Here is a 15544-nt window from a genome sequence, read left to right as displayed (position 1 = left end):
TCACTCTTATACATTGGCTGTTTGGCTATGCATTTATACATTGATATGTAGCATTACCGGTTGGTTTGACATAAGGACATTTCTCCTCTAGGGGGGGGGGGGAGAGGGAGGGGGCAGGTGGGGGGGAGGGGGGGGGAGGGAGCATACATTATTCGTGACCTTGACATTTTATTTAAACATTGCTCTCGGGGGGAATCTCATTCCTAGGCCTAGGGGTCCCTTGCATTATGTGTCTTTTTCATCTAGTCAGTCAGTATTTGGTCATACATTGGCATATAACTATACAGACTGGATAAACATAGTACCGATGGTTAAGCATAGTACAGGTCTTCTCTTGGGGGGAGGGGGGTAGGTGGGGGGGGGGGGGAGGGCTGAAAGCTGTCCGTGGGGGGGGGGGGGCGGGAGGGACACTTGGGGGGTTATCTAACATAATAATTTGTCTGATTAGTGAGGGGGGGTGGGGGGGGGCATATTGTATATAGCCTTTTCTAGGGATTTGGGAATTATCACTGAGGTGGGGTTAGTTTCGTGCCGGGATCTTGTTTGGAGGTGTATGGTTGAATCTTGAGGCTTATATGATGTGTCAATTGCTGTGATGTGAGCTGTTGTGTCTGGTGCTACTCCGGTTCTGTTCAGGGGGGGGGGGGGAAGTATACGGGGCCGGAGAGGGGTGAAGGGGGGGGCAAGGGGAGACAAGGGGAGTTCAGGGGGGGGGACCATACAATTGCGGGTTCAGTTGGGAGCCTTAAATTCTGGGGGGGGAGTTTCAGTAGGGGTGTTCAATGTGGTCTAGATCTTGTACACATTAGTTCCTCGTTTTGGCGGGTAAGAGGGGAGAGGTGGGGGGGGGGTAACTCAGGGGGGGTCGTGGAAAACCAGAGAGGTAGGATATCTTATATACCTTTGGGGAATATCGGGGTACATCATAAGGGGAGAGAGAGAGAGGGGGGGGGGAAAGTTTCTGTTTATACAACCTGCCCCTTGTGGAAGAGGGGGGGGGGGAAGGGTGGCTCCGGAACGAATCCTGGGTTGCAGTGTCCATAGCAGGAGTCTCTGGCTCTGTTATCTTGGCGTGGCGGGCACATTGAATCAGGAATCCAGGGCACTTCATGCTCGTCAGGAGCACCGACCAGGTGTGCCTGTGTAGGTGTGCAGCAGCTGGACCCGCGTCCCCGGAGCCCGGATCTTCGTTGGTGCAGCTCTGGAGCACGTAAGTGTCACGAGAAGACGCGCCCGAGGGAGGAGCAGCGCGGATGCCGTTTCCTCCGTTGCAGTCCGAGACACCACGGGTGGGCCTCTATTCCCCTCGGTCTCGGGGAGAGACAGAAAAGGTGAGTGGACGTTTTACTCGTGGGGGGACGGGGGGTAGGAGAGGGCTTTGGGTAGATAGTGGCGGGGGGGGGGGAGGGAAGAGAGGAGGGGGAGGGTGGTGAGGAGTGGAGGGGGGGGGGACTGGAGGGGGGGGGACTGGGGGGGGGGGCGGGGAGGGGGAGATAGTTCGTGGGGTGGGAGTTGGGGGGCCTCTCGGGGCCAGAGGGGTGCTTTGTGCACTGAGGGTTCTTGCGTTGGGTGTTTGCTGTTATCTTCAGGGCCTCTGGTCCGCGGTGGGATGACTGTGGGGGGCCTCTCTTGTGTTTTTCTTGGGCCTCGTAGTTGTCTGGATCATCCGGATTCACCGTTGCCGCTGGCTCGCCAGTCTCTCCGATGTTCGGGGGGCTTCTTGTGGGGGCGTCTCTGACGTCATCCTCGGTATTGGGGGCGGCTGCTCTTCTTGTGGAGGAGAGGGGATCCCTAGCGCTTTCAGGAAGATTTTAGCGCCTTCAGGGGTTTGTCACTGTGTGGTGGCGGCCATTACGGGAGCACCACTAATTTGAAGGGGGAACCCCCAGCGATACTTTACCCCCTGTCTCTGAGGTAGGAGGTAAGTGGGCGCAGCGCGTTTCTTTTATTCATTGTTATCTGGGAAAGGTCATTGTAGAGTTGGATTTGTGCCCCGTCCATGGACACAGTCCTCATTTCTCTGGCTCGCCGCCATGATGCGGTCTTTAGCAGAGTATGCGTGCATTCTCAGCACCACATCTCTGTGTCGATTTGGGTCGATGATTTCGGGGCCAGGGCTCTGTGGGCACGGTCCGTGTGCAGGTCATGATCTGATAGATCAGGGACGAGCTGCAGAAAGAGTCTGCGGAGGAATGGTTGGAGTTCTTCGTGAGAGATAGTTTTCTGGGATGTTTTTGAGGCGGATGTTTTGCCTTCGCTCCCTGTTCTCCATGTCCTCTAACTTGTCCTGTATATCTGAATCGCTCTCCACATCTGCAGACTCTTCGCGTGTCCTCATCTCTGTTCATTTGAGGCTACCTCCTTCCTCTGGTACCGTCCGTCTTCCGTCCCGTTCAGTTGCTACTCTGCTACTGCGGGGATGGTTTGGAGGGCCTTTTCCGTGTTCCTCTTGAACTCCCCTCCTCATTTAATAATAGGGCATCAAAAAAAAGTCTTTATTTAGGACGGGGGGATCTGAGTCAGTCGGGCTCTGTCGGCCGCTGCGCACCTCGTGCTCCGGTTTCTTCTCCGGCGCCATCTTGCTCCTCGGAGCTGATCTCAGCTAGGCGTTGCGCCGGAGCGAAGAACTTGGTGACGGGGCATTGACTCTTCCTCTGCGGCTTCCCTGCCATCTCTCCAGTGTGAGTTCTCGGGGTGGGATCGATTTTCGGGGGGTTTGGGGTGGGGAATAAGCTTATTCTATTATTTATATTGGTGAGGGCGCCGGGAGCTCCTCCACTAGCAGACCATCGGCTGTGACGTCACCGGAAGTCCTCTAAAGAAATTTTTAAGTTACACGGTGTACCATTTTCCATTGTGTCTGATAGAGGTATTCAATTCATCTCTAAGTTTTGGCGAGCGTTTTCTCAGAGACTTGGCATTTCCCTTCTCTTCTCCTCGGGTTACCACCCGCAGACCAATGGCCGACGGAGAGAATGAACCAGACCTTGGAGCAGTATCTCGGATGCATTGTGTCAGAATCTCAAGACAATTGGGTGGACCTATTACCCTGGGCCGAGTTCGCTATTAATTCACGGAAGAATGAGTCCACGCAAAAGTCGCCTTTTTTCATAAACTATGGGTTCCATCCCAGCAGTCTTCCCTTCTCCTCCCTCCCCTCTGGTGTCCCTGCAGCAGATACTCACGTCGCCGATCTACAGAACTCTTGGAAAAAGATTCAAAGAGCCTTGCAAGGGTCCGTTCAAAGCAAAAGACACAAGCAGATCGACGACGTCAGGTGGGGCCCAGAATACAAACCTGGAGACAGAGTTTGGCTATCTTCAAAAAATATCAAGCTCAAAACTCCTTCCCAGAAGTTGGCTCCTAGATTCTTGGGTCCCTTCAAGGTCCTCGAACGGATCAACCCTGTAGCATATTGACTTTCGCTCCCTCCCACCATGAAGATACCCTCTGTCTTTCACATGTCTCTTCTGAAACACTTTGTTCAAAATGTACATTTCCCGGATCGTTCTCGGAGACCCAATCCTGTCGTAATACAAGGACAACAGATATTCGAAGTCCAATCCATCCTCGATTCACGCTGGTCCAGGGGCAGACTTCAGTTCCTCGTTCATTGGAAGGGATATAGGGCCTCATGCAGTAAGCGCAGATAAGTCTTTTATCGCCTTTTTCCCGCCAAAATTGCATTATGCGATTCAGTAAGCGCCGATAAGTGGCCAAAATCGGCAATTTTTTGTTTCCCGATAAAAATTTATCGGCAGGCGGGTGGCGATAAGCCACTTATCGGCACTTTTCGTCTCTTTTTGAAATCGCCTTTATTCTAGTAGCCCGATCAGCTTATCGGTGCTGATCGGCACTCTAAAATTGAGATTTCTACGGCAATTTGTCCCGCCAACTAAAGTTGGCAAGTTGGAGGGGAGAAGGATCGGAAAGGTTGCCTGGGACGGCACTTAGAAAAAATAGCTCATCTCTACATCAATGGAGTCAATGGAGCAGGGACTTTTAACTTTATAGGGGTGTGTACGTGCTATTGCTCAAAATAAAAATGTGCTTGGCATCACAGTGTCGATGTTATTCACTTCATCGTGTCACCGCTTACGTTTATTATTGGCAGAACATTGTACTTGTCTATGTTATGATGTTTTGCGTGTCACATTAGTCTTAATGTTATGATGTGTCAAGGGAAACTCCTATAGTAAACTCTTAAAGAAAGAGGTCACATCATATGAAACATGTTACTTAAGTGTGCTTCAATTTATTATATGATGTAACAGATTTGACACTTCTAACAGATCCAGCGTATAGTAAGGTTGGTATACATTATAGAATGCTTTTAATGTATAACGCATGATCAAACGAAAATGTAGCTGTTATTTTGTATGTTTACATGTTGTTTGTGACCTCCCTCTTTTTATGACGTCCGCAATTGGACACTCAATAACATTGCATGTTTACATTGTACCCGATGCATTACAATCAGTTCATGCAAAGTTATACACAGATCTATAATAGTACCTCATTTTTAGACGATTGAAACATAATCAATAGCAAGTATCCTGATGGCATTAAATTATGCATATGCACAATATAATTAGTTCATGTGAACATGTGACTATAACATGCTAAATAATACATGTTGCAACGTAGTATTTGAACGTCAATGTCATGGTTGTATCCAAATGAGATGACTGAGTGTTGCGTTCAAAAGTGGTACATGCATTACACATTCCATAAATACTTGTGAATAAATTGTAGTACAAAGCTTAACATTACATCATAGTCAAATATCATGATTGCCTGATGAACACATAATTAATCCGTATAATTCGTACTGTATACCTGTTTGGAGTTCACAACTTGGATATGTTTATTGAACACCTTGCACTTCATCAAGTAACGTGACATCATCCCATAGGTATTTAAAGGAGGGCAATTACCTGTGCAATGACAGCTACAGACCTGAAGATGATATGATTGTTCATGAGACGGAGGAGGATTCTATTGGAGGAGATGATAGCTGAGGGACAGGATGTCACAGGGCAAGGAAGGGACAGGGACGCGGAGTGGAGAGGGAGAGGGCAAGGAGATGAAAGGAGAAGAGATAGGAGGGAAGTTGTGCCTCATCCACGTTTGTACAGGGAGAGAACCATGTTAGATGAGATGAGTGAGGAGGAGATCATAAGTCGGTATCGTTTGAGTTCAGCAGCAATCCTATCACTTTATGAAGAGATACGGGTAGATTTAGATTTTAAAACGGGCAGAGGTCGTGCAGTCCCTGGCCTTGTTAAAATGCTGTGCTCATTACATTATTTTGCTTCCGCGTCATTCCAGACAACTGTGGGCATAGTGGACAGGGTCTCGCAATCTACATTCTCGCGGGCCTTTACCCAGTTTCTATGTGCACTCAATAGACGCGCTAGGAATTATATTTATTTACCTACAGAGCACACAGAGTGGCTGGAAGTGAGGAATGGCTTTTATACCATAGCCGGGATACCATGTGTGATGGGTACAATAGATTGCACCCATGTTGCCTTGATCCCGCCTAGTCAGAGTGAGCATGCTTACCACAATCGTAAGCACTACCATTCCCTGAATGTACAGGTGGTATGCGATGCCACGATGAAGATTATGCATGTGGTAGCCAGATTCCCTGGTTCCAGCCACGATTCTTCTATCCTGAGAAACTCATCAGTTTTCCATGCTTTTGAACAAGGCTATTTTGGACCTGGTTGGCTGGTGGGTGAGTACATATTATGAAGTGTTAAGAAACCAGTAATGTGTATGTTGAAAATGTCATAGTTCATGTTTACACATTCTATAATGTTATTGAATGTTTGTGCATGCTTCATTATAGGTGACTCAGGATATGGAATTAGGCCTTGGCTTTTGACACCGTTGGCTAACCCTCAATCTGAAGCAGAGGAACGTTATAATGTAGCCCACATATCTACAAGATCGGTCATCGAGCGGACATTTGGCCTGCTTAAAACAAGATTCAGGTGTTTAGATCGAACTGGTGGGGCACTTCAATATAAGCCTGCTAAAGTGTCAGATATTGTGATTGCTTGCTGCATTTTGCACAATCTGGCACTCCGCCATAATTTGGAAAGCGACATACGTCACGGCTTGGAGGAGGAGCATCCCGTACATTTAGCAGCTGACAGTGAGCAAACAGCCTGTGGTGTGGAGACACGTCGTAATGTGATTAACACATATTTTTCATGTAAGCAACTACCTATATGTTCATAGTACTACATACTGCACCGACACACTTTATTCGAGCAAATACCCAGTATGTACCTGGCAGATACCTGGAATGCGCCGCTCCTCACCTCTGACAAGCCCCGTTGCGTTTGCCTTCCCAGCCTGGGTTCATGCCTGGCTGACGGGCGGCTGATCTGTTAAATGATAATGATTAGGATTTAATAGGCTGCAATGCTTCGCATGTCTACCAGATGGCATAAATTCATGAATTGTAATGCAGTATATATATATATACTGTGCAGTATTGCAGCCAGCGTGAATAAAATGCTTCAATCCCTGCCTGGAAAATACCTCAATGCACTCGGGCAGAAAACAGTCACAAACCTCAATACACCCGGGTATACCCGAATTCGTGGGACTAGCCGAGCTCGAATAAAGTGTGTCGCCAGTGTAGATGTATTAATTCATTTTACTGATAAATACATGTGTCCAAATACCATTCACTTAGGAAACAGATGAATATGGTTCTTCCACCTTTCTGTTCTCTGCTGTGTGGACAATTGCATGTGGCACCGGTATGTCATTCATCAACAGGTTGTATTCTACTTCTTACCACTAAAAGGTTTTGTGTGTACGCGAGAGAATAATGTGTACAAAATCTATATTTTCTGTACATTCTATTTTTGGTTATGAATAAACAAGAAACTACTATGTTGATAGTCAATAGCTAGTGCAATATGGTTACATACAAATGTTCATTTGGAGTGTGACATGTGTGTCACAATGATGTGTAGCCGATTGTGTGGACTAAGTCTTAGAGCATGCGCAAAGCGATGTGAACGCCGTGAGTTCAATACATGTCCCTCCATGGTGCTGCTAGCAGTACGCATATCATGGCTGAAAGTTATGATATGGAAGCGAAACAAATTCACTTCTACACATATCTAAACTTTCTAAACTGACGTGTGCCCACGGCCAAAGCGGACGATCAGCCAATGAGTGAAAAAAAGACATGTGACGTCAAGTTAAGGCACCATGAAATGCACGCAAACACCCCTCCCACTGAATGAACATTGGCCTCCAGCGCTGTGCACGCACCGCCCCATCGACACACGCGCATGACACACTGCACTGATCGTAACAATAAGCTAAGGGCACAGCCAATACTGTTTCACGCGCGCACGTCGGTTGGGGGGGGGGGCTTGCATCGGTAACCTTTTTAAGGACGCCTTGGGACATGACCACATTCCCACGTCACATGTGGGCGACACATTGTTTTTATATGTTCAATGCTAAACAATGAGGTGTGTGTGTTACACTTAGTGTAACATTTAGAAAAGATGGTTTAAAATCGTTAATAATGAATGGTTTAGGACTCCGTCACCAATGTGTACTCATGGTTCGTCATGTAGTCTATTGTTATAGGAAATAATCTATTTGTGAACACTCCATGTAAGGCTGTCTGCAATGTTACGCTGTATCCACTCATTTGGCTAACAAATTGTGTATATTATGCAGATTATGTTATAATATTTTTGACATATATAATTTGAGTAAAGGCATAACGAAATTTGTATTTACCATTATTGTAGAAGTCAAAACTGATTTGCCTGCAATAAGTCGCTCCAGGAAGGCCCAACAGTATCATCCATGGTTGAGCCAACTGTTGAATCTTGATTCAGACACATCTCCGTGAGGCCGTCATATGGATCTGCAGTGGCTTCTTGATACAAGACGTCCGGAGGTACGTACAGTTGTAGGTTGTTTTCACCTCCACATTCGTATTGGCCATATAAGTTTGGAGACATATCATAGTAGTTATGTCCATCTTGCATCTCCTCTTGATGAATGGACGGAGCAGGTATATCAGCAGACGCGACAGTCTGTGAGGCTTCAATGTAACTGGTATTAGGCAAAAATATGCTATTTAACAGAAGATATGTTCCATGGTAAGTTTAAATGATGAAGCAACATTCCAGCAGCCATATCGTTGACCTTGACGACGAGGGACACGCTCAAAACATTAATTTGTGGATAAAGTGAAACGTACAGAAGTTTAAACATTTCCTTGATTGGCTGTTTCTTTGTAGTATGGATATTTGTTTTTGATCAAGGCATAGATTTCCCTCACGGTAGCTTTTTTCTCTGGCGTTGTCACACTTGCCTCTGATCCGCGCGGAGACCGACTCAGGGAAGCACCACGGGGCAGAGTCATGCGCCCACGCACTGCCAGGGCAGTGCAGGCGCAGCGGCGTGATGGCGGAGCTCCGCGAGACGCATCGCGCATGCGCACAAGTTGCTCGGCAACCAGGAAGCAGGAGAACGTGAGGGAGCTGCTGGAGCCTCCCACAGGCGGAGACTTGCTGAGTAAACCGCATGACGTCATCATGTCGCGACGCGCATCGCGCACGCGCGCGGGTTGCCCGGCAACCAGACCTAGCATCAGGAAAGCCTAATTGCAAGCTGTTTTTGATCAGTGTCTCTCTGACACCATTGGTGGACCAGTACACACCCCTGCAAGGTAATTGGATCCTTCCCACATATATACCTGCTTCTGCCTGTCCTTCATTGCTGAGCATAAACTCCTGTTTATGCATTGTGCTCACCGCTGCTGTCTAGTTTTGTCTTGAACTTTGTCTGACCTGTTTGACCCTGCCTGTTACTTGGATTTCTACACTCTCCAGCACTTTGACCCCGGCTTCGTTACTCGACTACTCTACCTTCTATTACCCAGGACCTTGGCTACGAAACTCTACCTACCCGGACTCTCCAACCCTGGAACACAGCAAGTACCCTGACTACCCTGACCTCTCCAACCCTACGACGCGGTACGACTAGGACTACGCATTCCGGACAGGACTGCGTGGTTGTGGGTCGGTGCCTATCAATCCCCACCTCAGCCCCGCGGTCTTCCGTCCTGTTTGTGGTGAGCGCAGCGTGACAGGCGTTGACTCGATTGCTTCGTAAATCATAAATTTGTATGATTTACGTGGATTGCTGTGCAATGTGGAAGCTACTGCCATTTCTTCTGTCTTCCAGTGTACAGTATCTACATTGAACGCAAAAGGATGTCTGATGAATGTGTGAATAGTTACTGTACATGTTATCTTTGCGTTTTTTTCCAAGGTTATAATACAACCGAACATTTATACGCCTAGTTTTTCTCCCACATGAAATTTGTTACAATAATTGGCTGAGAATCTTTGTCTAAAATACCCTCTTTTCACAGGAATCGAAACTGTACTTTCTGCTTAGGCAATCAAAATGTGAAAAACATGTTTACTCTTTTAATTACAATAACAATGTGTGTGAAATCATAAACAGTGCTATGATGAACAGATTTCTACATACACCTCTATCTTTCTCTCTCTTTCTCTCTCTTTCTCTCTCTTTCTCTCGCTAGATATATACACAGTGTATGTAAGTGACTATATATATCTATATCTATCTATATATATATATATATATATATATATATATATATATACACACACACTGTATGTAAGTGTGTGTGTGTGTGTATATATATATATACTGTATATATATATATATATATATATATATATACAAATATATATATATACAAATATAGCTGTATGCTCATCTGCATGTCTTAGGCAGGTCTGCAACCCCGCCTTTCCCCATTATCACCCAGCATACAGCACTTCCACTGCAGCAAGGGATTCTGGGAAATGACATGCAAATGAGCACACAGTGTCACTTTTTGCCTCAATAACCATTTTTAACATGGTTCCCTATAGGCTTAAGCTTGCTGCATGGTCACAGCTTTGAGCACAGCCAGGGTTAAGGTGCATACCCAGAAAACCACTCACAGACAGCTGTTTCGACCTTGATGGGTCTGATCAGTGTGGGGTTGATTTTAACTGGGAATGCAAGAGAGGCTATGGGATAGGCTATACCATAATACTGAGTGCACTGTGTGCTCATTTGCATGTAATTTCCCAGAATCCCTTGCTGCAGTGGAAGTGCTGTATGCTGGGTGATAATGGGGAAAGGCGGGGTTGCAGACCTGCCTAAGACATGCAGATGAGCATACAGCTATATTTGCATATTTGCTTTCCTGTGGAGGGTTTTTGTCACTTTTTTTACTCACCATAACTTAACTCAGTATTATGGTATAGCCTATCCCATAGCTTCTCTTGCATTCCTGGGAGCAGCAGCAACAGGAGGATCCCCCGCCTGGAACCCTGGATGAAGCAGACGGTGGTGATGCAGCTGAGGGAAGTCGACGGACAGCGCCCTCTATTGGACGCTGAGACCTTTGCCAAGAAGCTGGTGAGCAAAGCAGGCTTTACTCCAGACGAGATCCTGAGCATCCAGGACCTCAGGGGTGGCCTGTTTTTCATCACCTTTGCCACGGCGGGAGCCTGCAGGAGGTACTGGGAGGCTTTCCAGACCCTGAAACAGGAGGTCCCCTTCTCAGAGTTCGACGTGAACTGCCCTATCCAGAGGGACGAGAAGAGGATCACTGTGACGGTGAGGAACCCCCATATCCCTGGAAAGGATATTGCTACCTTTCTGCGGTGCTCTTGCACCGTGGTGAAGGAGGCGAGCAGGATCAAGGACAAGTTGGGGTACTGGGTGGGAAAGTGGAGCATGGTAGTTCGCTTGTGGCCAAATCCAGAAGCGGCAGATCGGCTGCACCACCTCCCTCCCAGTTTTTCATTTGCGGGCAGCTCAGGGAGGATCTTTTACCCTGACCAGCCCCAGACCTGCGGTAATTGCGGGAACCTGGGGCATCAGTGGAAACAGTGCACCCTGAAAGCCTGCAGAAACTGCAAGAACACCGGACACGAAACAAAGGATTGTCCCCGCCAGAAAACCTGCGACCTGTGCGGAGAGACAACCCACATGTTCCGGGACTGCCAGCTGAGGGTCAGGAGCTACGCAGAGGCCGCGGCGAAAGGCGCGACACCGGGCGTGCCCCTGACAGCAACCCAGAAGGCAGCCAAGAAGCCCCCTGCAAACCAACCCGTAAAGGCACAAGGGGGTAAGTATCAGAAGGAGCAAAGGGAAATGGAGGCCACCCAAGCAGCGCCCGCTGCGGCTCCTGAACCCGCTGCCCCTTCAGTAGCAGCCCCCACCCCACCCCTTCCCACCCTCACCCCTGCAGCAACACTCCCTCCCACACCCACTGCTGCTGCAACCCCCACCCTCCCCCCTACCCCAACCCTCCCCGCCCACCCACCACCTCTTGCCCCCTCCTCCCAACCCTCCACTGCAGCCCCCCCCACCCTCCATGAGGCTGCAGCCCCTCCCGCTGTAACACCTCTCCCCAGCCCCGAGGCTGTTGCACCCCCTCCCTCTTCCTCCCTTGCTACAGATACCGCCCCCATAGCCCAGACTGGAACGGAGAAGCAGGGAATAAAGAGGAGAGCCCCTGAGACGGATAGCCCGCACCAGGGGCTGGAGCAGAAGAGAGCCCAAATGCAAATCGGCGACTCACCCACTTCCAGCGACGCTGACAGTGACCTTGAAAGTGACCTGTAAGGAGGAGGAGGAAGCAGAGATGCAGGAGGCAGCCATTGCAGAGGAGCAGGTGGCCATTTTAGAACAGCCACCTAGCGAGACACAGGTGACCGTGGAAGAGCTCATAAGAGAGGGGCGAGAGGCAGCAGAGACCCTCCTCCTCCAGGACAACCTTGGGCAAACCATGGATCGGCTAGTCCAGCTGTGCGAGGAGATCAACAAGACCACCCACGCCAGCGAGGATGGTAACTAGTATCATTGCATGTCTGTCTAACCCTTTATCCCCAAACTAATGGCGTCTTTTAACATTTTCTCTATTAACGTAAGGAGCATAGGAGAGCGGAGGAGACGTGCCAGAGTACTAATATTCCTTTCTTTACAGAAATGTGATGTGTATATGCTACAGGAATGTGCTTACCTTTTTCTCGATCCTACAGGCACCTGAGCGGGCAGTGGTCTCACGGCCCCTCCTACTGGTCTGGGGGCAATGGGTGCAGGAACGCGGGTGTAGCCATTTTGATCCGAGGGGGATGTTTCACTGTTGATTCTGTCCATGAACTCGTCTGCGGCAGACTACTGGTCGTAGACGGTTCGTGGGCAGGGGAGCCGATTAGGCTCATCAATGTGTACGCCGACCCCCGGAGAAATGAGCGGTTGGAACTTTTCCAGCACCTTCGCCCTTGGCTCGCAACCTCCAGGGCAGTGGTGATGGGTGGGGATTTCAACTGCATGATTGAGGTGGGGGGGCGCGTGCCCCCCAGCAAATCATCAAAGATAGATGTGACGTCCAGGCTACTCACGGCGATGATTGGGGAGGCATCCCTGAAGGACGCAGTGGGATCTATGGAGCAGGTGCCGCAAACTACTCTTGGTGCCACCCAAATGGTTCCGTGCGTTCTCGGATTTACTTCCTGTTCACCACCAAGCAGGTACAGCACAGACAGCACTCCATGGTCGCAGTACATTTCTCTGACCACAAAGCCATTCATCTCCAGGGGCGCCTGGGAGGAGGTTTCCCCCAGGGCCAGGATCCTGGAAGCTGAACTGCGCACTGCTAGAAAGGGAGGAGATCATGGAGGAGCTGAGAACAGCATACACAGCATGGAAAGAAGAAAAGGCCTGTTTCCCCAGCACTGCAGAGTGGTGGGAATTCACGAAGATAAGGATCCGCTGCTTCCTGCAGGCAAAGGGCACCTGCCTGGTGTGTGTGAGGAAGGGGGAGTTCGAGGGCCTGCAGCGTAAGCTGCAGTCCCTGCATGACCTCAAACGCTGCGGATGGAACGTGGATGACGACCTGGAGGAAACCAAGGAGAGCCTGCAAAAGCACTTTGAGGAGGAATCCAGACGAATCATCTTCCGTTCCAAGGTGGAGAACCTTGAGAGGGTGGAGAAATGCAATGCCTTCTTCTTCAAGAAACTCCACTCTGCCCACACGCCCCTGAGGGAGCTGCGAGACAAAGATGCCAACGTGCAGCAGGGGAAGGAGGAAGTCATGGGAGTCGTGAAAGATTTCTATGAAGACCTCTACTCCCCAAAAGCATCAGACCGAGATCAGGCTGACAAATTCCTGTCAGGGATTACAAACACCATCGACCTGGCAGGAAAAGCAGCCATGAACGCCCCCCTGACGCTGGAGGAGCTCCACGCTGCAACCAAATCCTTTAAGACGGGTAGGACGCCGGGCGGAGATGGTATCCCAGCTGAGTTATACACGAAGCTGTGGGACCTGATCGGCCCGGACCTGCTCAAGCTCTACAGGGAAATGGAAGCAGAAGGTAGGATGCCCCCAACACTGAGGAAAGGAATGCTGACGCTCTTGTACAAACGGAAGGGGGAGAGGTGCGACCTCAAGAACTGGCGTCCCATCTCGCTCCTGAACGCGGACTACAAGATCCTAGCAAAAGTGATTTCATGGGCAGGGTGCTGCGTGAGTATGGGATGGGGTAGATGATCTGTTCTTATGTTAACCTGATGTACCTTGACATTTGCAGTGTGGCGATCGTGAACGGATGGAAGACTAATCCCTTCCCTGTCCTCTCAGGGGTTAGGCAGGGCTGCCCTCTTTCACCTCTCCTTTTTGTCTGTTGTATAGAGCTCTTCGCCCAGTGCATCAGACGAGACGCAGAGATCAGAGGGATCATCGTGCCAGGACCCCAGAGATGCGAAGTGAAGTGCTCGCTCTACATGGATGACGTCACCATCTTCTGCGCAGATAGCCGGTCGGTGAAGGCGCTGGTCTAGACGTGCGAGGATTTCGGGTAAGCTTCAGGAGCAAAAGTCAACTGCGGGAAGTCAGAGACCAAGCTATTTGGGCTTTGGAACCTGACTGCCGACCCCCTCCCCTTCCCCATCAGAGCAGGCCTCATTCAAATCCTTGGAGTCTGGTTTGGTGTGGGGAGCGAGGGCGCTGCCCTGAAGAGCTGGAATGAGAGGCTGAACAAGGTGAAGCAGAAGATCGGATTGTGGCGCCTCAGACCCCTCACCATTGAGGGGAAAAAGCTGGTACTGCTGAACGAGATCCTTCCTGTCCTGCAGTACGTGGCCCAGGCATACCCGCCTTCGACCAGAACCTGCCAGGAGATCTCCATGGCAGTGTTCCGCTTTGTCTGGGGGGCCAAGTTTGAGAGGGGAAAGCGCGAGGTGATGTACAAGGAGCCGCACAAGGGGGGTAGAGGAATCCCCGACATCCCCACTATGCTGCGCGCCTTCTTTGTAAGCAACTGTGTGCGGATCACCCTGAGAGACTGCGACAAAGACTCCTCTGGCTACTCCATGTCCCGCCTCCTACTCCTGCCGCTCTGGAGAGCACTGGGGTGGGACAAGTGGGACAGCTCCATCCCTTACAGCTGGCGCACGCCCTGGTTCTACAAGGACGTGAAGAAGTTCGTGAGGCAGAACAATCTGGAGGGAGTAAAACCAGACCTGTGGAAGCCCAAGGTCATCTACAAAATTATCAGGGCTAAAGACATCAAGGAATCGGTCCCAGGTCTCCACCCCAACACCTTTGGAACGGTGTGGAGGAATGTGGCATCGAAAAGACTAATGAACAAACACAAAGACATTGCTTGGCAGGCCATACACGGGGGACTCCCTGTGAATGCGGACAAGTACCAGAGCAAACTCAGCCTCGTGAGGCACTGCCCCAGGTGCAACCCAGTGGAGGAAAGCATCATACACCTCTTCTGGAACTGCCCCTTTGCGCAGGCCTTGCTGCGCGCTCTTGACACTGACTTAAAGGATTGTATACCGAGGAAGTGCGTCACGTACTACTCGGTGTTCCACGGACTTTTCACAGGAACACACACAGAGGACGCAATCGAAGCCGGTTGGCGTCTAATGTGCTGTTTCAAAGACGTTTTACTATTCGCCAGGGAACGTTTGACCAGGGGGAAGAGGAGGATGTCGGTACAGGACTGTCACAGGCTGCTCCACAGCCTGCTCAAGGACTATTCCATCTTTGACGGTCCAGAGGAGGAGGACTAAACACCCCCCTCCCCACCCCCCTTTACTCCCCCGCCCCAAAAGTTTTTCTGTGCAATAAAGTTAGAGATAATGTTTGTATGATATGTCATGTCTGTGGTGCGGTGCATATGTATAAATGCACTGCACCGCCGTGTTTGTCACAGTTTATTTTTCCTTTTGGGGAAACCATTAAAAAAAATGTATGTGAGTTATGTGGGATATGCACTGCGCCGTTGTTTACGTCGCGGTTTTTTTTCCGTTTCGAAAATGATTTATGTACTGTTATAATCTTGTTGTAAAGATTCGCTGCATAATAAAAGAATTTTCAAAAAAAAAAGCTGTCTGTGGGTGGTTTTCTGGGTATGCACCTTAACCCTGGCTGTGC

The sequence above is a fragment of the Ascaphus truei genome, chromosome 5, assembly GCF_040206685.1.
Source record: "Ascaphus truei isolate aAscTru1 chromosome 5, aAscTru1.hap1, whole genome shotgun sequence".
NCBI lineage: Eukaryota > Metazoa > Chordata > Amphibia > Anura > Ascaphidae > Ascaphus > Ascaphus truei.
Note: the sequence above shows the minus strand (reverse complement) of the source record.